General features: G+C 39.8%; 1 long non-coding RNA gene across 1 annotated transcript in view; it reads left to right on the top strand.

The window, feature by feature from the left end:
- Positions 1-27,724, top strand: part of LOC103349547 (uncharacterized) — a 556,187-nt gene that overhangs the window by 495,658 nt on the left and 32,805 nt on the right. Inside the window, exons 7-8 of the long non-coding RNA XR_016220503.1 lie at positions 2,271-2,363; positions 10,652-10,758. This is a non-coding gene — a long non-coding RNA (uncharacterized LOC103349547). The remainder of the gene's footprint in view (positions 1-2,270; positions 2,364-10,651; positions 10,759-27,724) is intronic.

Genomic DNA, 27,724 nt, shown 5'->3' with positions numbered 1-27,724 from the left:
AGATCCCCCAGTGGTTTTCCGTCACCAGATTCAAACTCCTCTCTGATTAAGAAAGCTGTAGATCAGCTAGCCCCCATTGAACTCCCTCTCTTTTTTAAGATAAAGATTTATGTATTTGAAAGGCAGATATACAGAGGAAGAGATTCAGAGAGAGATTCTCCATCTGCTTGTTCACTCCCCAAATGGCTGCAGTGACTGGAACTGGGCCAGGTCAAAACCAGGAGCCTGGAACACCACCATGTTGGGCTCCCATACAGGTGCCAAGGCCCTAAGCTCTTGGGCCTTCTTCTGCTGCTTTATCAGACACATTAGCAGGGGCTGGATCCAGGGTGGAACAGCTGGGACTTGAACCTACACCCATATGAGATGCTGACATAGCAGACAATGGCTTAATCCACTGTGCCACAAGACTGGACCCTGTTGATCTCTTTAATCAGACCTTCATCACTCTGTCTCTCCCCATCTATGATTATATCAAAGTGACCTTCTTTTTGTTACTTGAATTTGCCAAACTTGTCTTTGCCACCTGGCCTTCTCTTCTACTGTTCCACCACTTGACATACTCTTCCTCTGTTTTCATGTGCCTGACTCCCTGTCATCATTTGTAACATTCAACTTCAATATTAACCTCTTCAGACATGCTTTTCCTGCCTGTTCCCCAAAAAGGTAACTAATTACTCACCTTACCTAGCTCCATTTTAGTTCTTTGAGTTGTATTATAGTCATCAATATCGAATAGCTTTCATTGTTTTCTAGCAAAACATCTATGTTCTATCTCTCCCTTATCTCTGCATTATACTTTTATACTTGAAACATTCAATGAAAAATAGAATTAAAAGATAATGCCCATTTGGGGGAATTTTTTGAACATCCTTTGTGTGTAAGACACCATGAATTCAGGGTCTTGCATGTTTCCTTTGAATCCTTATTGACACTTAACTGACACTCAATGAATATTTACTCAATGGATAACTTTTTCATCGCCAGAAGTTAAAAGGTTGTTTGGAATATGACTAATGTCTAACAAATAGTTGTTTAACTGATTTTACATAGTAATAATAATGGGGGATAAAATTCCAAAAATGGCATCTAAGTTTAACTTTCATAATTTTGTTTACTTCTTTCCATTCAGTAATTTGTATGAAATTGCCTTGATTTTTAGTTTTAGCTATTTTTGGAAAAACAAACTGATTCATATAAATCTTGGTGAATTTCAGCAACATGTTTAAATTTGATTTTAAGGTTGACATGGTTTCTGCATATTTTATAACTGATCAAATAATCAACCAGAAACACATTGAAGTGTCAGGTGGATATGATTATTTGCTTGGTATGTCTAGACTTTTAGACTAGGAATTTCACATTTGGACTAAAAGTGCCATATCAGTATTTTTATTTCATTGTGTGTCATATTGCTTTTCTCTTTAGTGTTGTTACTTATGTTGTTTATTTCTACTGAATAATAGTGACAGAGGGATGTCACTAAAGTTTAATACAGAATTTAGTTATCATGGTTGAGTGATGATGATAAACAGAATCAATGATAAACAAACTTATTTCCATAGTAAACTGAATTATAATTGCTGAACACTTATTTCTTGTTTTGACAAATCTAATAACCTTCTAAAATAATCCCAGTTTGATAACTTTCTATTACCATCAAGAGCACATTGTGACATCCGATTCCAAAGAGTATTGAGTAATTGGCTTGAATATGCTGACAACAAATGTGCACCAATTGCTGAAAACCCTGGAAGCAGATGAAAGCCCAGGAAACGAAGCAAGCGTATTTGGATAACTGTAACTCACCTCACTATCAAACTTGGGATTGAGAATGGCATGCACTTAAAAATGTTGCTAACTCTTGATCTGCCAAGCTGGCAGGTTTCCCAATATTGCATAACCAATCACTAGCTCAGTTTAAGCTTTCCTCTAGATCCACTGCCTTTTGGACTGTCATATGTGTATCTGTGACTTGATCCTGATGCTGCTGTTCTCGCTGGAACATGACGACAAACCACATCACATGCTTCTCTCCTTCCCTGCACCCTGGCCCTGATATCCTGCCAGATTTTGCTGACATTAAACAAAGTCTTTAGGGTTCAGCAGGGTTGGGCGGGTGCACCAGACACATCAGAGGCAAATGTGTAACAGCATGGAGCGTTTCTGCCTGGCTTGTTGGGTTTGACATGCCAGAATAGCCCAGAAGGAATAGCAGTGCCTTTCAAGTAGCTGAGATGTTTCCCTGATGTCACTTCTCTGCGTTTTAGATCAATGCCTGGAAGATGAATCGGAACATTTGAGGAAAGTCACCGAGGAGGTGGAAAGGTTGCGGGCATGAAGCACCCAAGCCCTGAGAAGAGGTACGGTTAGATGTGTGAGCAGGAAAAACAAAGGGCTGAGGCATTGGAGTCCTAATTGACAATGGCACAGCTGTGACAACAATTTGCAGGCCGCCTGACCTATTTGATGAAAGGGCCTCTGCTTTCCTTGGAATCCCAGGGTAGCAGTGGCTCATAGGAACGCACCACTCCTGTTTCCAGCTGGCTCAGCTTCGTAAATACCTAAACTCACAGATGACATTTTTAATGCTCTGAAATTTGCTATTCTGCACTTGTTATTTATTGCAATTCAATGTATCCATTAATGCATCTATCATTGATAAATTTGTCACTGCTTCAGGAACACAGTCCATCACTTGGCATCAGTTTTACTTTACAAGCTATTAATGTGCTATAATGCAGCATACAGTATCATGTGGATACATTGGATTAGAGAGGTGCCAGAACCAGTCAGACTGAACTGAGAATTGCAAGAGGACTGAAATTCTTAATTTATTTATTATGAGGATGAACAGCCTTGGTGCACAATGAACGTATTCATATAACAGGTGTATCACTCTCACTTTTTCAAACAGGCACTGAGAGGAACAAATTTAAGCAATCTATTTTGACTCAGTTTGAAGCATAGCAGACTTATAATATTTTGTTGACACTTGACATGTTTATTCTTCTAGCAGGCTCATAATCATATTTTAATATTTTCTGTATTCAATTAGCACTTTTATTCAAGATACAACGATGGCATATGAGTCCAGGAGATAGGCACAACTATGGCTTTCTGAAAGTGAGCGAATAAAAATGTTAAAATGCTAATAAAGAAAACACAGGCTTTCAGTGCATCTTGAGATATTCCTGCTTCCAGGAAAATTTAACAATTTCTGTTAAAAATAAATAAAAACAAAAGGCACCTGTGCAACAGAAAAAAAAAAATACTGGAGATTTTATAGGGAGGAACCATGCTCATGGGTGCGGACATCATTTCATTCTGTAATCTGAATCTGGCACATCACTGTTAATGTCCACACACTCCAGAGGCTGGACTGGGTCAGAACAGCCCGAGCTATTTTAACCTTTCTGGCTATAATGAAATGCTTGAGCCATCTAAAAAAAATCTCATTGTACCAAGAGTACAAGTCAGTCTGTTATGCACTTCAGAACTCTGCTTGTGAAGTCCTGCACTATACACCTGTGAAAACTATGATTCTAGACAGGGTATTGATAGCTTATATAGAGCGAGACACACTCGAACCCTTGCAGAGTTACTATCAGATGTGTGCTGTTAGGCAAGGCAATCATTTATTTAAACCTCAATTTTCCATACACTGAATGAATATAATAATAAGACCTTATTCATGGGGTTGTTCTTGGAATTAAAGGGAATGAGAATACAATGAAATACATGCAGCTGTTAGATGAACATGTTTGCAATGTGACAAAATGATGACCAAGAACTAGTTAAATTAATACATTTAAGATGTTGATATTATAAATATAACATAAAACATGACATATAACATTTGCAGAAAATATTTGGTAGATATAGAAACATGGAAATCTGCACTTTTGTGGAACCATCAAGAAAGATTTACTTTTCATATTATGTTCTTTAATAGTATGTGATGCCTTGCTATTTCTTTGAATTGCTTTATTAAAAAATTAATGGTTTAATTTTATAAAAAAGGATATAATATAATTCATTAAAAAGATTAGCGCATTGTCTGGCTTATAGCTAGAGCTCAGTGAATGTTGGCTGTTTGTATAATGCCAATAATGAATGCTTCTTTTTCCCCATGAAATGTGATAGACATCTTTGCTGCTGCTCCAATAAGTGATGTGAAGTTTTATTTTTAAGTTAAATAGGAGAGCTGCACAGGGACAGATGGATTTACAAAGTCCATTTGATAAATATCTCCAAACGTGGCTACATTATACCCCCCTTGGAATCACCAACTGTATGAAGGGTTGCTTTAACAAGCGTGTTAGCAATCTGAAGTTTTCCTCATCAATATCCGGTCCACAGAATGAGGGAAGCAGTGCATCTTGCCTCACCTCCACCAGTCATAGCATTCTAGAAACTTGGGTCTTGGGCGGCTTTTCTATTTCAAGAGGGACTGACAAATTAGAGCCCAGGCAGGGCGTGGCGATCAGGGCGTTGCTCAGGGTGCAGATTCCGTGTCCAAATGAAAACCTGAGGAACTAAGTAGCCGAAGTACTGAAGTGAAGAGCGCCCTTATAATGACAGTTCAAGGGCTGCCACACAGAAGAGGGATTCAACTTAATCTGTGTTAGTTCCTTAGGGCAGAACTGGGACCACTGGGTAGAAGTTAAAAGGAGACATATTTCAACTTCCAGCCACAGCTAAAACCCAGCATGCCATGATTTATAGCAGTAAATGCTACCCTAGGCAAGGATAGACTTTTCTGTTAAATTCTGAAGATAAAATGCACCGGAGCATCTGGATTCTTATAAGGATAATGTCCCAAACCTAAACTAAATGAATAATCCCGGTAGATATAGCTTTACAAAGGTTAGATACATGTAGCAGTTGTACTTTGCACTGGATGCAGCTAAGCCGGCTGCAAAACTTCATGCTATCGTTGGCTCTGTCCCGTTGCCTCACCTGATTTCAGCAACACACACCAGCCCCTTGATTCTGCCTCATCAGTGTGTTCAGCCTCCATCTCTTCATTCTGGAACCACCATCTGCAGAATTCAGCGACTGGACATAGTTCTTTTATGATGCCGGATTTATTTCTCTGCCTCCAAGCCACCCCCCTACCCCTGGCCATTTTTCATCCTCCTGTGTCTGCTTGGCTATGCATTTATACTTCTGCTATTGTAGCTTCTGCCTTGCATCAACGTTAATTGGCTAATATTTGTTTTCTTTCACTGACATATAAGTACCTTGAACATTTGAAAATGATATATATGTGTGTTCTAGTACCTTAGAACAAAATATGCCACAGTAGATTAATCACACCTGTTTACAAAGACTAAGAACCAACTACATGTTGATTTAAATGGTTATTGGCAAGCTATTCTACTGCTTTATCATCCTCAATTTCTACAGAGATCATCTCTCTCTGATGGTTGTTAGCAACAACAAAATACAAAGCAAACAATTGGAAGAGGATTTCATATAATGATGCATATCAATCATATTTAACTCATTAAGGAAACCTACACACAATATAGATGTACCTTCTTCAGAATTTCTGGGGTTGGTGTTGTGTGTGTGTTTTTTTTTTTAACTTTTATTTGTTGTGTTTTTTTTTTTTTAGATTTGTCAAAGGTGATATTCCAATTTTTGGAAAGCCATGATTGCATGCAAACTGATGGTACAGTTTTTAATGCTGGGACAGATTTTGAGTGGACATGGTCCACTGTGCTATACAGGGCATGAAGTGTTTGACTTAAGGAACACATTGTCGGTGTTGGAAGTACTAATGGAGGCAAACCTCAACAAGACACAGTGATGGGCTACTCAGCTCCCACTGGGTATTGAAGCAACTTCCTTAAGAGTCACTGATTCCTTCAGATGTGTTATCACCCTTTCAGGCCAATGGAACCTTTGGTGGTTTCAGGGCTTTCCAGCTAGCACCTTCATTTTCATCTCTGGCCTCCTGTACTTTGTGCAGAAATATACTTGAGAGTTTTAAATAATGAATTCTGGTTTCATAAGCACCTCACCCATGATGAGCAAGATAAGATGGAAGCCTTTGTATCAAAAAGAGGTGAGACCTTAGAATCAGGATCAATGTTACAGGTTTGCCCTCAATTTCTAAAAATATAGCTCAAATCTGAGAATCTAGCACATTAAAAATAGTCTACATCTTTCCAAAATACTACTTTTTTTAACTTTGAAGAACTTTTTAAGGAATGAAAAGCAAATATATTGATAGGAGACAAAAGGTATTACTTTATGAATTTCACAAATAAAATTGTTCTTATAATAGTTTAGCAATTTTGCAAGAAATTGATCTTATATTTACTAGCTCAATTTCTGAAACTATTATTTATTAAACCTCTCCTCTGTTATAGGAATAGTCCTGCTCTTCGGTGGGCATATACAGTCAAGTTAATGGACTACAGTCTAGGAAATGACATTTCTTCACAATGCTTTATCAGAATGATCGCGTTCTTAATAATCTATTTAATGTTTAAAATACCACCATTCTGAGCTGTAACTCCACAAAAGCAGGAAACTTTTCTGTCTTGTCCAGTAACAAGACAAAACCTAGCAAACATACAGCACAGTGACTGGCCCATGATGAACATTCAAAAAATATTTGCTGAATAATAGAGTAGTAGAAGTATTAAAAGCACCCAGAAAGTTCTTGGATTCAAAGATAGGCGTCTTACCTATTAGGGTGTGAAATCATGAGTTCATCATTCAAGATATCCACAGAATTGGTCAGACTGAGATTTTTAACCCGTTCTTCATCCTCAAGCACTCTAAAACTAAAGTTTCATGCTTCAGTCTCCAAAATGTGCCACAAGGTGAAGGGAGAGTATTTTAAAAACAATGCTCAATGACTTCTCCCCACTTGCACCTGTGTGCATTCCCAACATCATTCCTAACACCCGGGAGAGGAAGCGATCTTGGCTTGTATTTACAGATGACAGAGCTGAAGGTATTTCAAGCCACGTGAATGAGTGCAGGCCACAAGATCAATGGAGCCCTGCAGAGAGTTCTACAGGCACAGTATGAATGACTTAGTCCTTTCCTCGCCTAGGAGCTGCTGGCAGGGAATCTTTTTGCTGCTAGTAATCCTACCTGTGTGTTCACTCTTGGCCAGTGTGACATTACCTCTGGTGTGAGCCACCCCATTTCTGATTGCTACATGCCAGCATGCACTCCTGTTGCTACTTGGGAAATAACAGCATTTCCCCGTTGCCTCTTACCGAGCTTCACAGCATCCTCATCGCTTGTGATCAAGTGCTTTTGCTCCCCTTCCCACTGTTTCTTTAGTGTCTGTCTCTGTCAGTGCTCCTCACACTCTTAGCTCAGCCGTCCTTGGTGGCAACGGGCTTGGCTTTGAAGCCAGTTGGCTTGCAGAGTGGAGACTCAGAACTGGTGACCCCTTCATGTCATTTGAGGTTACACACAGTTGTGACTAACAAAATGAGCAGAAGAGATCCTGAACTGGGGTGTGCCTCTGGAAGTACGGTTACCTGTGATACTGGAGCCAATCAAGAATGTTCAGCATGAATCCATTTGCCAAGAAGTAGTAGTTTTGTACCATACACCAACAGATACCAACAGATCCTTTGAAAACATCTCATTAGCTGTGGGTTCCCTAGAGTTATTCTGAATACATATAGCCCCCCATGGTACAGTAGACAATATATGTCTGGATTTATGGTAACACTGTGTAACCTTCACAGACAATCTGTAGTCAACAATTGATTTTTCTTTTTCTGGAGATTAATGATATATGTTGCTGATCATTAAACTTTGGACATTCATAACAAAATATTGTAGATGATCTTCTAATGAATTTTCAGGTGGCACTTCCAAACTGTTCATCCTATCCTCTAGCACAGACAACCATAAGCACACTTTACTACCCAAAGCCATTTTGACTTCAAACTTAAGGGCTAAACTGTATCTAAGTTATAAACCCAATAATTCTATCTACTCAGATTCTCTGGTAATATTGGTTCAAGTCATAAGTATTTTTTTTAAGAATTCTTTATTTATTTGAAAGTCAGAGAGAGAGAGAGAAGAGATCTTCCATCTGCTGTTTCACTCCCTAAATAGCCTCAACGACCAGGGCTGGGCCAGGCAGAAGCCAGGAGCCAGGAGCTTCATGTGGATCTTTGGTTGTTTCACGTGGGTACAGCGCCCAAGCACTTGTGCTATCTTCTGCTTCTTTTCCAGGCACATTAGCAGGGAGCTAGATCAGAAGTGAACGGGTGCCCATGTGGGATGCTGGTGCTGCAGACAGTGACTTAACCCACTGCACCACAGCACTGATCCCAGTCCTACACATCTTAAAAATTTTCATTTCTAATACCAATGGTCGTTTACACATTAAAGCTATTTTCAGCTCTAAAAATAGCAGATAAATAATAATCATCGTTGGAAATTTCATCTTTGATTATGAAGTTCAGATCTAAACAGTTTCCCAGAGAACTTAAAATATTTTACAAAACTCCCCCCACCCCTGCCTCATTAAATGAAGTTGATGAAGTATGTAGTAGTTTGGTAGCTGACAAATGTACCTATTTTGCAGTAAAGTTGTATTCAGCTTGGATAATTGAAAATGTTAAGCCCAAATGACAGTTTTTATTAATTTCAATGACTCATGCTATCTCTTTATTATCAAAATCATAATATATGCAAAATTGTGAAAAAATTTTATTTTCATGTACTTAAAGTTCTTTGTTTGACCTGATATTGAATCTCCTATTTCTATTTGCTGGTCCCTTTGGTTAGAAATCCAGGGGATGTTAATTTATTTTGTCTACACTTAACAAAATCTGCAGATTGATAGATGCCCTCCATTTCCTTACAAAATACACTCATGTCCACTGCATGCTAAACACAAGAATTAGATAGTTATTCTCAAAAACGCTGGTGTGCTTTTTCATTCACCCATGAGCTGAATGTGTAATATCTGTTCCCAAGCCTGTTTATTCCTATCATAGTATTACTACTACAGAATTCAATGTAGCATTTTTGATTAATTATCATTGTGAATGAAGAGTTGTTGTAGGGGATAAAAGGAAATGAAATACTTGGGAAAACTCCTTAGGACAAAATGGCTGTTGAATCAGGTATGAGTATAGCAATGATGAGTCTGGAAATAATTCTTAAAATTTGGAAGCATTCTGTACGCAGATCACTTTACAACTGCCTTGAAACTCATTTTATTTTGAAGATGGTTAAACTTGAAGTCATGATTTATTGTATTTTTACTGTGGTTTTTGTAAGAATTACAATGGAAGCTTCACTTGAAAGATATAAAATTAATGAGAAAATGTGTGTGCATACATACATATGTATACACACACACACAAACACACATATCTTTATATTTTCAGGAAAATAAAAGGTTTGAGGAGCCCATTAGCTTAAATTTCCTATTTGAAATAAATTATTCTGGAAGTAACCAACCATCTACTGGTCTAACTCCTTTTGGAAAATAGCTTCTATCTTAGCAAAACTCTCTCTGGCTAGGGGATTGACCGAGGTAACACTGAGTATTTCCTTGAATCTAAGGATGAAAGGAACGAAGATCCTGGAAAGGCAGGGAAAAGCAGTTTGTGATTATTCACATTTCATGTCTGCTTATGTCGAGTTCTGGCACATCGATATGTGCCTCTAGTTTTCAGTTTCAAGTTTCTGAGAAAGAAACACTAACTCTATCAGGTAGACTAGCTACGCCTGAATCCCTCACTCATCCTGAATTAATCATCTGTGTTCCAGAGGAAAGACTTATTTTTTACACTCATGAGCCAAGAAAAGGAAGAATCATTGTGAATCATATACTTGTTCCCTGAAAATGAATTATTATTTCATCATTCACAAAAATGGAAGTGAAGAAAGATGGGGAATTTTATCCATCCGAATTAGGGGGAGTGATTTCCAGAGCTATGAGAGGTCAGATTGAAATTTCAGGTATTATTTCTGAAGACCTGAAAGGCAAAGAAGATCACATATAGTGGAAGCGTGGCTTTCGGAGGGGTAGAATATGAGCATAAAGTTCTAGAAGAAAACATAGAGAAGAGCCAAATCAAAAGGAGAAGAGAGAGAGAGATAACTAGGCACCTTTCTTGTGTGTCAGACACCCGGGAGAGAGGAAATGTTCAAGTTTTAGATGACTTTCATGGTGACACACTGCATAAATATCTGTGTTCCTCCCACAGAGTTCCGTAGTGGCTCAACCTCCCTGATATTCTCTTCCTACGTGACCCTGAAACAAATGCATGCGGCCCTTTTTGTTTTGAGGTTTTATGTCGAAGACTACCACTACCTGTAAATAAACATTGAGAACAAAAATGATTTATATTGGAGAAGTTACCAATTCTCTAGATACATCAACACAATTTCAAGATATTTGGCCCTGCTCAGTGCAGAAGTGTGCATGTGGCTGGCCCTTCACCCATAATCTACTAGAGAGCTATTGGGGATATTAGAGATGCTATTATACCTTTAGTACTTCATTCCCTTGTTTCTGGGCTTGGATCTCCTAAAGATCTTAATAAAAATTCTGTAGTTCTTGGAGAATAGAACCTAGCTTGAGTAACCCCATGTCTCCTCTCTTATCATTGTACAATCCCCCTTTTTGTCTCTTGTGTAGAATCCTCTCATTATGGAGGCTGATCTGAAGAATCTATCAGCACAAAACTAAGACATCATAGTGGATTCAGAGCCAAGCAGATCATATCTAAAATGAGGACATTCCTGGTAAGTACCTGTAATTTTAATGTTCCTTTGTTTCTCACAGGGGAAAGAAAGCAATCTTAGGTCATTTATGATAGATATGGTTTGGATCCTCAGTATATACTGGATAAAAGGATACTTGTGTGAATCAGTTTATACTGCACTTCATTATTGCAGAAAGATTATAGTTTTTCATTAACTTAAGTCATAAAATGACATCCAATATAAGTTATCTCTTTTGAGAGAGGTTCCCATGGAATGCATGTAGTTTTAAAATAGTACTCATTGTTTATTGAATACTTAAAAGAAGCCAAAAGTGATTATGTTCATGTTTTCTTAAAGAAAAAAAAGTTAGTTTTTAATCTATTCATGTTCCCTCTATGAGAGCATGTTCCAACTGAGAAATGGGACAAAACAGGAAATACTTTATGATCTTTTATGTGAAAGGAGGACTATAATCATCCCTTCTGTTTAGCTGATAATTTTTCAACTTTGTCAGTTTTCCATCCCTTCCTGAAGGGGCACTTCTTAACTTTTATAGTACTCAGTTATGCTGATGGATATTAACAGAGGAAAAGTTACATGACTTATTTAGAAAACTCAGATGCTTTAAGCATTCTATGAAGTGTAATATTTCAAACATTATACTTATCATTTTTACATATAGAAAGCCAACATTTACTTACTCTGATAAAAAAAATCAAGTAGGTCCTATGCCTGAGTTATTGAAAAAAGTTGTGTATATATATATATTGTTTACTTTCCTTCTATCTCTATATATCATATATATGATCACCTTATTAAAATATATATACTAATAAATTGATTTTCCTGAAATAATGTGCCTTTGTATCTTATATGTATGAATGATACTTAAATACCTCTTTTTGAATTCCTCAATAGTAATTCCTTTTATATGGTGTACATGATTTGAGTTACAGTGATTAAATAATTTTTAAAAAGTAAATTTTCTTACAACTATGCAATATGACTGCTACTTCTATGATTTATTTTATATCCACATACACAGTTTTCTGTGTATTTTTATTTTTGAAAATCATTGGCAACACAATGTAATTTCCAAGTACCATCAGCTATGATGCTCTTATCACCCTGAGAGAATCATCTACAATTTTTAACAAATAAAAGTGAAATCAGCCTCTATTTGTGCAAGTTTCTAGTGTGTTACAAATACAATTGCAATCTTGGTGTTTACTTCTCAAAGGAATGCACTAAAATATTGCAGAAAAGCCAAGGGGCCTATTGCCTATTACTTCACATTGCTTTCTCCTCTGTTGATATGATTAATAGACTTTATCAAGGAGATAAAAGTCTTTATTCTAGTATTTAGCAAGAAATGGTAGAATTTCACCATGAATGAGGCTTTGTTTTATGGAGGATATCGAGATTAATAAAAAAATATGCATTTTGGTGTCTTCAAATGTTATTAAGAAAATCTAACTCAATGACTTATTTCCTCGCTTGATGTGACTCTGGATTCTTCTGGATTCCTCTTATTGAAAATTAGCTCAGGCTGGCGCCGCAGCTCACTAGGCTAATCCTCTGCCTGTGGGGCCAGCACCCCGGGTTCTAGTCCTGGTTGGGGCACCGGGTACTAGTCCCGGTTACTCCTCTTCCAGTTCAGCTCTCTGCTGTGGCCTGGGAGGGCAGAGGAGGATAGCCCAAGTGCTTGGGTCCCTGCACCCGCATGGGAGACCAGGAAGAAGCACCTGGCTCTTGGCTTCGGATTGGCGCAGCGCCGGCAGTAGCGGCCATTAGGGGAGTGAACCAATGGAAGGAAGACTTTTCTCTCTGTCTCTCTCTCACTGTCTATAGCTCTCTCTCTCTCTGTCTCTCTCACTGTAACTCTGCCTGCCTGTCAAAAAAAAAAAAAAAAAAAAAAACAACAGCTCAATAGATATTGACTCAACTCCCACATAATGTTTCTGAAGTAGTCCTTTAAAAGATTACTTCCAGTCTTTATGTTTGTGCTGCTGCTTGTATTCTGCCCTACTCAGGATTCAGTGTCTAGGTCAAGGCAATCCAATTAGCCAATGTTTAGGGAAGAGTTGTAATATGGTGGAGAGAGGACAGTTTTGGAAATGAAGGAACCTGCAGGAATCCCTGATTTTCTTATTGGGTGGTTGCGTACTTGAATTTACTCCCCTAAGACTACTTTCTTATTTTCATGGAAAAAGCAATCACCAAAATAAGATGGGGGACTGTGTTCTGGTGCAGCGGGTTACACTGGTTCAAGTGCCAGCGTATCAGCACTAGTTCAAATTCTGGCTGCTCCCACTTCTGATCCAGCTCCCTGCTAACGCACCTGGGAAAGTAGCAGAAGATGGCCCAAGTGTTTGGGCCCCTGGTACTTACATGGGAGACCTAGAGTTCCAGGCTCTTATCTTCAGCCTTGCCCAACCCTGGTCATTGGTGCCAACAGGGGAACAAACCAGTGGATGGAAGATCTGTGTGTGTGTGTGTGTGTGTGTGTGTGTGTCTGTAACTCTACCTTTCAAATAAATAAATATGTCTCTTTTTTTAAAAAGATTGATTTTATTTATTTGAAAGATAGAGTTATAGAGAGAGGTAGAGACAGAGAGCAAGGTCTTCCATCGATTGGTTCACCCCCCAAATGGCTGCAATGGCTGGAGCTGCGCCTATCTGAAGCCAGGAGCCAGGTGCTTCTTCTTGGTCTCCCACGTGGGTGCAGGGGCCCAAGGACTTGGGCCATCTTCTACTGCTATCCCAGGCCATAGCAGAGACCTGGATCAGAAGAGGAGCAGCCGGGACTAGAACCAGCACCCATATGGGAAGCTGGTGATTCAGGCCAAGGCTTTAACCCGCTGCGCCACAGCGCCGGCCCCCTAAAGTAAGATGTAGTATGTTAAGCAAAAGAACGTAGATAATGGGTTCTGAACAGTAGGCCTACACAGAGCACGTGGAAGTACGACATAACCTTGAATAAAGTGTGGGTTTCGTATTGGCACAGAAAGAGAGCCAAAAGCATTTCAGGGATGAGTCAATTTGAATTACTAATGCTCAATCATTGATTTTCTTAGAGTCTATTCAGAAAAGCAGGCATGAATCAGACTATCACAGAGACTATAGCATTGTGAACTATGAGTACTCCGAGTCCAAGAAGTGAAGCCGCTTTGTAGCGTGCGTCTTGGTAAAGGTTCCTAGTTCACTCTATCTTTACCTGAATTTTACTTGGTCATTACTAGCCTTATTGTGAAATACTAACATATGTACAACTTTTCACCTTCTTCACGAGGGAATTGAGACTACTGTGAGTTTTTAATGACTCTGATGCCCTCAGAGGGAGGTTCAAAGTATTGCAAATAAGGAACGTGAGAAAATGATTTCCCCATTCGTCTCTCAATGCACGTTTCAGTTGTGCCCTCTACTTGTTATATGACCTTGAGCAAATGTCTTACATTCTCTGAATCTTCAGTTCCACATGTGAATATATAATATTCATATCATTGATTGTTAGATGCTTATATTGAGCATAGTCTGTTTAAAATTTTTACTTATAGAATTAAATATATTGACAATTCTATCCCTTATATAAACTTCAGGGGATAAATAAGTACATTATGGGATAAAAGTCTTAACAACTTGAAAATTCGATTCCATTTTCTAGGGAAAAACAAAAGGGTTTTATTTGAATAAATAACACCCACATAGCCAAAAAAATAAAGTTGAAACTTCAATGTTGCAAGAAATAGCTTTCATTATTTTTCTCTTCAAGTAAAACTGTATTCTTATATACTTTTATAAATGCTGTCTTTACTTTTAAAGGTGTTTTGTAACACAGTAAAAACACAACTCATTTTCTATCATCAGTAACACCAGGTTTTTTAGCTCTTTCTCCACTATCAGCAAGGAAGCAATGATAGGATGTTGTTAAAACACAGATGATGCAAGTAATATGTCCGCGAGTGGCTTGAGAAGCCTTGTCACAAGCACATCTTACTTCGGGTATTTCTGATCTTTGGGGAATTACTAATTAGAATCATCCCTGTACAAATTGGACCAGTAATTGATAGCTCAGTTATGTGATGGAATTTGAGAAGCGGCAAATCCAAAAATATCTTCCCGGTGTCCCAAGAACCTGAAAATCTCACCAGAAATCTGTTTGCCTTTCCCTTTCTTGGCGCCAATTGTACCTCCGTTTTGCTTCTCTCTAAGAAAAGTTATAATAAAAAAACTTACTTCCTTCTTTCACACATATCCATGTAGCCCATGCAGTTTCCATTTCTTCTTATTTTGGAATTAGACACCATTTTGCCTCCACTTGCTTTAAAGCCCAACTTTCATAAAACCTTTATTGCTAACTTAGGTTGAGAGGCACTATCTTTTCTAGGAACACTTAAATGCCTTGTGGTCTGTATGATTCATTTTGGTATTTAATCATTTGGTTATACCTTGTGATATCTATTCTAATGTATGTTGTAGAAAATTATTATATTTTCTTTTTCTTCTCTTATTTTTTCCCCCATTTTTCTTCTTCAATTCATTCTTCACCGCTTCCAGAAGAATCCTTCCAAATGTCACTCTTGGTCTCAAATCCCACTGCACATGCAATTAGTTCCAAATTACTTCCCTCGACTTACGAAACCATATTCCTTCAAGTCACAAAACAAAGTGAGCTCTTTCCTGTTGTAGGGTCATTGTTAATACTGCTTTCTGTCTAGAACTTTCTCTTCCTGTCTCTGTGATTGGCTTCTTCTTATTCTTTAATGCTGTACCCACAAGAGTTTATGAAAAATGGTAATACAGAGTGTTTTTTTTTTTTTGACAGGTGGAGTTAGACAGTGAGAGAGAGAGAGGGAGAGAAAGGTCTTCCTTTCCATTGGTTCACTCCCCAAATGGCCACTACGGCTGGCGCGCTGCGCCGATCTGAAGCCAAGAACTAGGTGCTTCCTCCTGGTCTCCCATGTTGGTACAGGGCCCAAGCACTTGGGCCATCCTCCACTGCCTTCCCGGGCCACAGCAGAGAGCTGGAATGGAAGAGGAGCAACTGCGACAGAATTTAGCGCCCCAAATGGGACTAGAACCCAGGGTGCCGGCACCGCAGGCGGAGGATTAGCCAAGTGAGCCACGGCGCCAGCCAGAACGTTTCTTTTGGTGCAAAGACTTTTTGAATCTCCAAGTACAAGGGATATTAAAAAAATTCATGTAAAATGTCCATTATGAAAAAAACTATGCATGCATTTCATTATTTTTGGATTGAAGGAAATGTATTTTTTCATTCCATTTTATTTTTCCATTAATTTTTGAATACCTGTATATGTTACTTTCTCCATAGTCTTGCTTTGAATCTGGGTTTGTTATCCCGAGGATTTATTCCTTTTTTCTACATCTCTGTGGGTTTTTCCCATTTGTCTATCAAGGTCTACTCTTCATTTTCTATCTTGCTCTTTGCCTTGGAGACTTGCTCTGTGGACTGTATCAGTGAGCTCTCTGCCCTCTGGATTAGGGTTGGATTCCCCCAGTGAGGGGCTGGGGGAAATGCAGAAATTGAGGAGCAAGAGCTAGGCATGTATTCTCATTCTCTCCCTTCCAGGTTAGTCAGTATTGGTTATTTCCTATAAATCAGATATTGCTTATTTCTGTTTCATTTTCCTTTATTTAAAAGCATTATTTATTTGAAAGGCTGAGGGACACACACACACACATAGACAGACGGAGAGGGCCAGAAAGAGATAAAGAGAGAGAAAACTATTAATCACTATTCACTTCTCATAAGACTGCAACAGTTAAGGCTGGGCTGCTGCCAATGCCAAAACTGGGAGCCAGGAACGAAACCCAGGTCCCACACATGGGTGACAGGAGCCAATCATTTGAGATTTACTTCTGCCTTTCAGTATGTCCATTAGTAGGAGGCTGAGTCAGGAGCCAGAGTTGGGAATCAAACCCAGGCACTCTGAAGTGGATGTGGGCATGTTAACCTCCAGACTAAAGGTCAGCCCATGCTGATTTGCATTTTAAAGGCAAAGAAATTGAACTAATCATGGTTAAAGCTTATACAATTAGACAATTACTAAGTGATACTGTCAGTATTTAAATTTAAGCATTTTTCTACATCTCTCTGCCTTACTTACCAATCGAATAGCGACACTTAATTCAACTTTTATTTCTCAGAGAGTTGAAGGTACTAGTATGAGCTTCATGTCTCTACCCCTTTCTAAGTTCACTGTTTCTTTAACTCAGTGCTAACAGAGGGAGGATGAAACATCACCATTGAGTTTTGTTGCTACAGATTTTATCATCCAGGGCACTAAAAATCATCTAGAACTGACCAACTGTTTTTTTTTTTTTTCTTGGACAGGCAGATTTAGACAGTGAGAGAGAGAGACAGACAGACAGACAGACAGAGAGAAAGGTCTTTCTTTCCGTTGGTTCACTCCCCAAATGGCTGCTACGGCCTGTGCACTGCACGATCCAAAGCCAGGAGCCAGGTGCTTCCTCCTGGTCTCCCATGGGGTACAGGGGCCCAAGCACTTGGGCCATCCTCCACTGCATTCCCGGGCCACAGCAGGGAGCTGGACTGGAAGAGGGGCAACAGGACAGAATCCGGCGCCTCAACCAGGACTAGAACCCTGGGTGCCGGACGCTGCAGGCACAGGGTTAGTCAAGTGAACCACGGCACCGGCCATACCAACTTTTTTTTTTATACATACTTTTTTTTTTTTTTTTTTGACAGGCAGAGTGGATAGTGAGAGAGAGACAGAGAGAAAGGTCTTCCTTTTTGCCGTTGGTTCACCCTCCAAAGGCTGCCACGGCTGGCACGCTGCGGCCGGCGCACCACGCTGATCCGAAGGCAGGAGTCAGGTACTTATCCTGGTCTCCCATGGGGTGCAGGGCCCAAGCACTTGGGCCATCCTCCACTGCCCTCCTGGGCCACAGCAGAGAGCTGGCCTGGAAGAGTGGCAACCGGGAAAGAACCTGGCGCCCCGACCTGGACTAGAACCCAGTGTGCTGGCGCCGCTATGTGGAGGATTAGCCTAGTGAGCCGTGGCGCCGGCCCATGCCAACTTTTTAAAAAAGAGAATAGTCATCTTGAAATATATCCTGAAGCAAATATAATGACATCATAAGAGTTATAGCTCATTTTAAAAGAATTTTTTAAACTTACTTTTTAGATTAAGTAAAAAGGTTCTACGGATCTTAATAACATTAGGCTACATAGGTTGTCAACCACACTGCCAATCAAACTTTCAATAAGATTTTTTAAATCATTATATGACACACTCTAACAGTTGTATTTCTGTATTGTATTTTTAAGTGGAAAATATTATTATTATACTTTATTAATGCAAAACCAGAATAAATTCAGGCAGAATGCAACATCCTTAGAGATTTTCAATCTTAGACACAATCTTGTAGTGAATAACTATTTATATTTGAGAGTTTGAGCCTTTTACATGTTTTTGCTAAAACCTTGCATGTCCAATAACTCTACTCTTCCCTCAAGTATGAGGAGCTGTACAAGAGACTTCCATTTTCTTAGGGGGCATCCCTGAATCTCCTTAAACTGAAAGGCATCCTCATCAAAGATGAGAGTGAATGCTACTGGAAATACAGATAAATATGGCGACAGCTGTTGCTGAATAGTTACAGAATTGGCTTGAGAAAAGAAACCTCTGTAGTTCACACACACACATACACACACACACTCACTCACACACACACTTCGGATTTATTTATGAAACAGCGTCTTCTAAACACAGAACCTTGCACTGCAGAAAAGGCAATTAAATAGAACAGCATGAGGCTGTCAATCACTTCAACAACTAACAAAAGCATCTACTATCAAAGCAAATAATGTAAATGTGCAAAAAGGTGCCTTGCTATCAAAGCAAATAATGTAAACATGCAGAGGCAAAGAATTCTCTGTATCAAGTGTCACCATTTTAATGTTCACCATTTTTGTGTATGTTTTTGCATATGCATGATACTAGATCAGTTATTCTGAAATTTGATATGGAATTGGCCATTATCACTTCTCGGAGGATTTGGTCATCATGGGATGCTTTTGAAAGAGGTTGGGACTTTCTTCTTCCTTCCTTTCTTTCTTTTTTGTTGCTAGTGTTGCACAAATAAATGGACAGTCACAGCTTATCATCACTTAGAGATGCATGCGCATGCTGCAGTTTACTGAAACATGATTGGCTGCTACATAAATCAATCTGATAGAGATCAGTTCCATGAAGAAGAGATAAATCATTAGCCAGAGCTTTTGGAATGTAATTCATTTTAGATAGTGATTATTGATGATTTAATTTTAGCAGTACATGTACATGTCTAGACCATTTTATATAAAATGCTAACACAGAATATATTTATTTTAAACTTGAGAATAAAGAAGCCAATGAGAAGTTTACATGCAAAACATTTTTTAATGAAGTGGCAGGGTTGAGAAGTCCACAAAGTCCTGTTTATAAAATAAGTAAGAGTGTATTGCATCTTCTAGGAAGTATTCAATATTCCCCTAATGCATAGTGGCACAGAGAAGGGTCTCCAGATTTCATTTGATTTATCACACGTAAACAAATTCCAAGAACCATCTGGATCTTCATCTTCTGCATCTGGGCTTCCATTTCTACTGTTTTTTGTGCTCTTAGACCCACCACTTCTGTCCGTTTCAACTCAGCAAAGCTTGGTGGGACTCCATGTGAGCAAAGATCTTGGGCTCTGACATGCACTTTTTGCTTTCTGTTATGTAGGTACGTGGGGAGGGCGGGCATGAGTTCAATAGTGCAAACATCAATAATTCCATGTGGCAGTTTCATAGCACTGGTCAGGTCACACTGAGAGGCAGACCAGCTGGGCGGTGCCCAGGGCCCCTGTTTTATCTAAGGGGCACTAAGACATCACTGGGAAGTTAGCAAGATGGAAGAATTATATTTATCAGAGAATTTCCAAGGAAAGTTACGTACCCTGTTGGATGAAATCCTTTGAAAGGCTACTTGGAGGGAAGTTGAACTGGTCACATAAGAGTAGCTGGTCACCAGAACATCTTCTCAGAAGCGACTTTGATTCACTCAGTGGAGTGGGCAAGTTTGGGTCAGGGTTGAAAGCCGTCACCCACAGAAATCTTCCTTCGGAACCTTTCCCTCGTGAAGTCTTGCTCTGAATAAACGTGAACAAGTAATTTAACTATACAGGTTCGCGGGGACACAAATTATTACGCTGCCCAGATACTTGCGTGCCCAAGTCCCTGCAGAGCTGGGCAGGCAAAAGCCCGGTGAGAGACTTCAGAGAAGTGGTTTATTTCAAGCCTCTGCTCTTTGCCCCTGGAAAACTCAGAGTTGGCTTCCTGGGTTTTTTTCTAATCTGCCTCTAGCCTCTAAAAAGGAAATGTTATTTCACCACGGAGACACAGTATGTTAAAAATCCTGGTTTCTGATCAGCTTTACGATTTTCTTTTTCATCTCCTATCTCTCCACACACAGTTACTCTAGTCCTCACTTGTCCCCCAGAAGTGTCGCTGTTGTCAGCCACACTACCTGAGGCCTAAACCGATGAACGCGCTGACCTCCTGTCTCCCGTTCTGGCCTTGCCATTTATGCTTGTGACTTTGCTATTCACATATGTCCTTTGATCTGCATGACCTCAAGATGCCAGGAACGCCCCATAAATCACACGGGGTGCTTCCTTTGAGAGACTCACTCACAAGTGGCCCTGGTGCCCAGGTGGACACTGACGTTTGTTTGAAAATCAATAACTAGACGCAAGAAGCAGCGTGTCCTTTAAACAGCACAACTTTTCCTGCCATCTTGATTAAAGTAAGATAAAGCAAAAAATTTCCTTGTGCATGAGAGTGTTTGAGGTGTTGGAGAGAAAAGCCACCATGTGTGAGGAAATCAAGGGTTACATTATTTGCAGACCACACTCTGCTTCCTTTTAGGAAAATAAACTTTCTCCTTGTTGGCGGTTTTGCAAAGGATTTGAGGGCTGGGGTTCCAGATGAGAGATGAATAAACTAGCCAGTGCAACAGGAAGTGGAAAGTGTGTGTGTGTGGTGTGTGTGAGCCTGCATGTGTGTAAAGGAGACATTAAGCAGGGGACCCCTGTGGAGATGCACACAGCCCCAGGGAAGTCCTACCAATATTGTATTCTGTTCTAAACTTCTTTTCTTTGCTTCTTTCACTTTATTTTCCCCTTACAATTTCTTTCTTTTATCCCTGAACCTTCAGCAAAGTGTGTTAAGCGTCTCAGGCCACTGGCCATGCTGTGGGGAATGAGACCAGCTCATGTCCGCACTGAGTACAAAATTGGCAGGAGGGGAGGAGAAAGGGCTTTAGGGAAGTCAGCCCTGGGCAGCCAAAAAACAGTACCAGCAGGGGTGTGGCTGCTGCGGAGGGGGAAAGCGGCCAGCAGCACAGGTTCTGGGCAGTGTGGGTAACCTGTGAGGTTCTCAGAGTTAGGAAAGCAGGACGAATTGCTAAAAAGCCAAAGTCCCTCAGGGTGGGGTCTGACTATTGTTGTTTAGTCATTAAAGGGAAGGGTGACCTCTGGAGGCCAGAGCAGCCTACAGCGGGAGCTGGCTTCAGTCACAGATCCCTTCCAGATGCGTTCCTTAGTAAATCACAGAAAAGCCCACCATCCCTCCTCCCCAAATGCCAGCTAAGCATTTTAGAAATGCATTATTTTATTAGACCCTCTTATTGAATTAATGTACAGTTAGAGCTAAGGGAATAAATGCAGACTTAGCAGTGCTGAGCCTCCCAGGCACCACCAGCTCCTGGAGTCTCGTGAGCCAGGAATTCCAGAGCCCTTGCTCTTTCTGAGGATGCCACAACCCATTTCCAGTAGTGCCACTGTCCCCTCACTTTTCTCCACTCCTTGTCTGCCACGGAAAAGGCATCTGTTTGCCAGTGCAGTGCATTTACTGGAGTTCAACATTTTCTTCTCACTGTCTGGTGCATGCACTTCTTACCAAGATCTGAACACACTGCCATGCTTCGGCTTCACGTGACGTCAGCCCTACTGGAGGGGATTTTGTGTGTCCCGGAGAAACATTCTGTGCTTGAACTGCACACTAGAAAGTCATATTTTTAGATTGCTCCCCAAGTTTGTACACAAGTGTGTTCACACTGAAGTAGAGGCAGGCACAGTAGCTCTAGTGAATGAAGAGCTGTATCCAGGCCTTGTGGGTTGATATCTTTCAAGCCCTGACACATGCATTAGTCTTTTGTCAAATAATCTCCATTTCATGCATTCAGAAATAGCTTTTGCATCTGTAAGTACAAGTTATGATCTTCAGCTGCCTCGAAATTTAGGTTCTGATCAAAAGTAGATGCATTCTATATCTTGACTACTAAAAAAGGTCTACTTCCCTCCTTTATCCCAATTTGTAGCTTGAAATAAATAATAGGATGCACATAGTTTGCAATTCTAGATGGAAATATTTCCTGAAAGAAAAAACTTAGTAACTATTTGACTAGTTTTTGACTGAAGTTGTCAAGATCATCCTGTTGAAGTGAAATACATTTTATGTAGATCATGTGGACTTTCTTAAACCTAATAGTTTTACTGTAAAATGTTGGTCAGTGCAGCTGGTCAGGCACCAGATGAGCAGGCAATGATGATTGTCTGAGATTTCAAAAATCAGAGCAAAAATCTCTCATTTACTGTGTTCTGACTTTATGGATGTCTCTATGAATGCTACAAACTTTTTGCAAGTGATGTTTTACAGAATTGCTTTTAAAAACCCCAGAGGGTAAATAGTATTCTCAGAATAAACAGAAAAATGCTGACCTTGTCAGATTTCGCTGCTGAAAGCCAAGCTGTTTTAAGACTTGGAGGATCAAGGGTCATGGTTATAAACAACGCAGATAAAAAAAAAAGAGGAAGAAAGTCAGAAAGCTGGAAGGAAAAATAAAAGCATGAGCTGAACTATGAATATAAGTAATAATAAATATGTTGACCTTGACAAAAAAGGAATGAGATATTTGTGTAAAAATATAAAATAAAAATAGGGCAAAAATAAAAATAAAAAATCCTGAGACCCAAAACTACTTGAAAAAGATGTTTCTTCGAGCATATTTAGAGCCGGAAATGAGTCACTTCAGATTCATCTGTTTTTGGTTTCAGAAGGGGAGAAAGGCCAGAGCTCTTTGTTTTAAGTAAGCTGGTCACTCCTCTGAAGCGTAACCCGATAGGGGTCAGGAGCCTTGGTGACACAGGCATTTCCCAGACACCCAGACCCAGGGAAGAGCTCTCCACAGGGGCAGGCCCCAGGACTGGCCTTCAAAAAGGTGTTTGGAACAAAGACAAGGGGGAGCTTGACCCTTCTGTGACTTTCACCATATGGACAATGGGATGCAGAAATCCGCCACTCCTTTCTACATTTTCATACGTTAGCACACATCACAGCCCTGCACACTCAGCCTTGCAGGGCCCTTCACACCTGGGCACTATACACAGACTTAGGCATTTTATATGTTGTCCTGATGAGGGGCGATTTCTGTTAAGTCTAGGGAAGCTGTGAGTCAGGAACAAGTTCTCCTTGCTGAGAACAAAAATGTGGGCTTCTAAAACATTTGAGCCCTTAACCCCACTGGATTTAGCATCGTTCCCATGGGAGCCTTTAAGAAGAATATATGTATTAACAGTGCTGGGCCTGAAGCTGACGGAAGAGACAGATGACAAGAAGCGAGCCCAAGGCCCACTGTGAGGTTGAGGCCAAAGCAAACTGCCTTCCTCAGGAGAAGGCGGAGAATCCACCCCATTCCATGCCTTCACTGGATTTGTCACAGAGGAGGTCTGGTCTATAGTGAAAAGAAGCAAAATTTGTCCAGAGTCAGACACTGAGGGTTTCCACAACCTCTCCTGCTGGCTTGTGGCTGGTGTCTCCCTTGCTGGACTCCAGAACATTCTATTCATATACACCTTGAACTCTAGCCTGGTCATTCCTAACTCTGACTCGGCAACCCTGTTTGTGGCCCTCTGTATTCCTGACCTTGCCTCTCGTGTGCAATATATTCACTCTGGGTCGTCACTACCACGCCTGTCACCATTTTGCTTAATGGTTGGGGTTTGATGTTTTTGACCTTGGATTGAACCCAGTAATGAATAACTTCTCTATACTGGCTCAGCAGCTGAATTATCAGTGCCTTTCCCTGACAATGTGCATGTTTTCGATGATTACAAATGCAGCCTCCAAGGAAAAGAAGGGGCTGGGGTTGGTTACAGGTTCTGAAGCTGGAGCCAGTTCAGCACTGATACTCATCCACACAAGTCCTCCAAACTTGTCTTTAGGGTAACGACAGATTCTCTCTAAAACCTTGTACAACCTTCTTTTTCTACCTCACCTTATTAAGAGGGCAGAGAAATGTGTCTTAGCCATTATACACAACTCTTTATAGTTTATGAAGATGTTTCGTAAGTGTACATTATCTCAATTTTGGGCATCTTGGAGAGAAATTATCCCCCTAAATTATAGCACTAGCAGTCAATAGGTCTGAAACAAAAATCTATGCCATATCCTTTTCAATACTAACCCTTTTTGTACCATGCTGTACCTCTTTCCCAATATTGTTAAAAGAGTAATCAACCTATTGCTGCCGTTTTAGAGCTAGATGAAATCTTAAATATGAACTAACTCGACTACTTTGGTAGTATTAAAAAAGAGAGCACCTGTTTCTGAACTCAAGTAACTTCCACTGAACTGCTAGTGGAAAACGTATTTGTAACTTCAAATCTTTCTCTCTCTCTCTCTCTCTCTCTCTCACACACACACACACACACAAACAAGATAAGAGAAAAGGAAGGAAAATTGAGACAGAAACGATTAAGGCTTAGAAAACAGTAAAAAGGAAATTTTAAATGTGGCCACAGGTTTCATGGTAGTAAAATATAGCAAAGGCTTAATTCTGGTATATGAAATGTTTGCAAATAATTAATTTTAGTTTTCTTAACTACAGAGAATATGAACAAAGGCCAAGTCTTTAATCAATTTTTTAAAAGTTTATGCCTTTATGGCCCTTCTTAAAAATGTATTCTTGAGTATCTCCTAAAAGACATTTTTGATGATGTAAATATAGCCAGACCTCTATGTTTTAAATTTTAAGCCATTGCTACAAATTGTTTGATAGACCTCTCATGAAGAGGTGAGATCTATGTGTTCTCATACATCTGGGTAGGCTTGTGTCTACTTCAACCAACATATTTTCTTTCTCTACTTAATACCATTGGCTGAACTCTTTAATTATCACACAATTATTTTTAGGTGTTTATATCCAAATGAAAATTGATCCCTGTTAAAAATAAGAACAGGAATAAGAAAGGGAGGAGATGTACAGTTTGGCACATGCTCCCTCAGACTTACCCCTATGGGTAAAGCTAAAAAGTTACCATGGGACTCCAAATCCCATTAAGTTGGCAGGTACCAATGCCATCTTACTAGTTAAAGTGATCAGTTTAAGTTCATAAATGATCATAAAGATAGGATTAAGTATCAAAGATATCACATAAATAAGACCAGTGTCTGCTAATAATAATTGATATAATTAAAAAGGTGAGAATGATACAACATGGGAAGTGGGATACCCAGCAGACTCATAGAATGACAAATTACCCAAACAGCACCCTGGCCTCAGAATCAGCCCTTAAGGCATTTGGATCTGGCAAAAAGCCCATGAAAGTATTTCAGGCATGGAAAGCCAAGCCACTGTAGCAAAAACTGACCTAAAAAAAAAACCAAAAAACAAAAAAAAACAAAAAAAAAAACTTCCTGAGGCAGTCAGATAAGATCAAGCACTTGATGATCTGAGGTGGCAACTACAGCACAACTATCATGCCGAAGAGAAAATGCACCTACTCCACAGGTGGGCACTGATGTGACTATCAACATGCTCACCTGTGTCCAGTCTTCCACTAGCCCTCCCAATGTATTAGCCATATGCATAAAGTCATCTTTGACTCCTAAGACCAATCCGTTTACCAACTGAATGCTACCAAGTGACACTGTTGCTTGTTAGTGACCAGGGAGACAAGAATCACTTGGCCAAGCCCTGACCAAATTCTTGACCCATAAAATCATGAGACAATGGTACAATACAGTGCTTGCTGTTTAAGCTATTAATTTTTGGAGTACTTTATTATTTAACCAATAAATAACCAGAAAAGTAGTATAATAAATATATTTTAAGGAATTAAGAAACTAGAAATTATTGAGGGCATAATCCCTGATCTCAAGGAATGTATAATTAACTTTTGGGAAGGAGTCAGAATCACTGATAAATTAATTAGAGAGATTGAGAAAAGCAGGAAAAGTCAAGGAAGTCTTAGGGAAAAGTCTGAATTGAAAGGAGACTTTGAGAGGAAACACCTTAGTGAGGAGAGGAAGCCAGTGGACTAGTTAGTAAGCTTTAAAACCAGTGTTATTGGGAGTGGGTGATGAGCCTGGCAGTTAAGACACCGACCTCCTGTATTGGAGTACCTGGGTTTGATTCTTGGTTCTGGCTCCAGGTTGCTGCTGATGCAGGCATTGGGTGGCAGCAATGATGGATACATTTCCTGGGAGATCTGATTTGATTTCTGGCTCTGTTCTAATCCAGTCCCAGATCCATTTTTGCAGGCATCTGGGGAGTGAACCTGTAGATGGGAGCTCTCCGTTTCTTTCTCTGCCTTTCAAATAAATAAAATTTTGAAGCCTGGTAGTAGTAATGACAATAATTCTTCTTAAGTGCTGAAACTTAACTGAAAAGTGATCACTGTTAAATATAAGAGTGGGAATAAGAGAGGGAAGAGATGTGCAATTCGGGACATGCTCAAGCTGACTTACCTCAAACAGTAGAGTTAGAAACATACCAGGGGATTCAAATTCAATTCCATCAAGGTGGCATGTACCAATGTCATCTCACTAATCCCAGTGATCAATTTCTGTTCACAATTGATCATAATGATAGGACGAAGAGCCAAAGGGATCACATAAACAAGAATAGTGTCTGCAAATACTAGCTGATAGAATCAAAAAGGGAGAGAATGATCCAACATGGGAAGTGAGATACACAGCAGATGTCCTAAACAGCACTCTGGCCTCAGAATCAGCCCTTAAGGCATGCGGATCTGGCTGAAAAGCCCATGAGAGTATTTCAGGCATGGAAAGCCAAGACACTCTGGGGAAAAAAAAAAAAACAACACTAAATGAAAGATCTCTGCGAGTGAGATCCCAGTGGAAAGAACGGGTCATCAAAGAAGGAGGTACCTTTCTCTGAAGGGAGGAGAGAACTTCCACTTTGACCATGGCCTTGTCTAAATATGATCAGAGTTGGTGAACTCAGGGGGCTTCCATAGCCTTGGCAGCTCATGACAAGAGCCTAGGGTGATTACTGATGCCATAAACAAGAGTGTCAATTTGTTAAGTCAACAACAGGAGTCACTGTGCACTTACTCCTCATGTAGGATCTTTGTCCTTAGTGTGCTGTACATTGAGATTTAATGCTATAACTAGTACTCAAACAATATTTTTCACTTTATGTTTCTGTGTGGGAGCAAACTGTTGAAATCTTTACTTAATGTATGCTAAACTGATCTTCTGTATATAAAGAGAATCGAAAATGAATCTTGATGTGAATGGAAGGGGAGAGGGAGTGGGAAAGGGGAGTTTTGTGGGTGGGAGGGACGTTATGGGGGGGAAGCCATTGTAATCCATAAGCTATAGTTTGGAAATTTATATTCATTAAATAAAAGTTTAAAAAAAATAAGCATTTATTTATTTAAGGCTTCTTATGATTCAAGACTGCTACACAGTCTTTTATGTATTTGTCATTTGTTTATTAGGGAAGTTTAATGATATGGCTTATTACACCTCTCGTGCCTAAGAAGAAGTAGAACAGTTTGCCCGAGTAACACAGTAGCGTGCGGTAAGACCGCCACTGTCGTGGACCATGTCTGACTCTGAAGGCTGTGATTTTCACCGTTGCTCTACGCTACTCTTCTGAAATCCCCTTTCACAAAAGTGAGAACT

Source organism: Oryctolagus cuniculus, chromosome 14, assembly GCF_051225735.1.
Source record: "Oryctolagus cuniculus isolate XC-2025 breed Fujian yellow rabbit chromosome 14, ASM5122573v1, whole genome shotgun sequence".
NCBI lineage: Eukaryota > Metazoa > Chordata > Mammalia > Lagomorpha > Leporidae > Oryctolagus > Oryctolagus cuniculus.
Note: the sequence above shows the minus strand (reverse complement) of the source record. Positions and strands in the feature narration are given on the sequence as shown.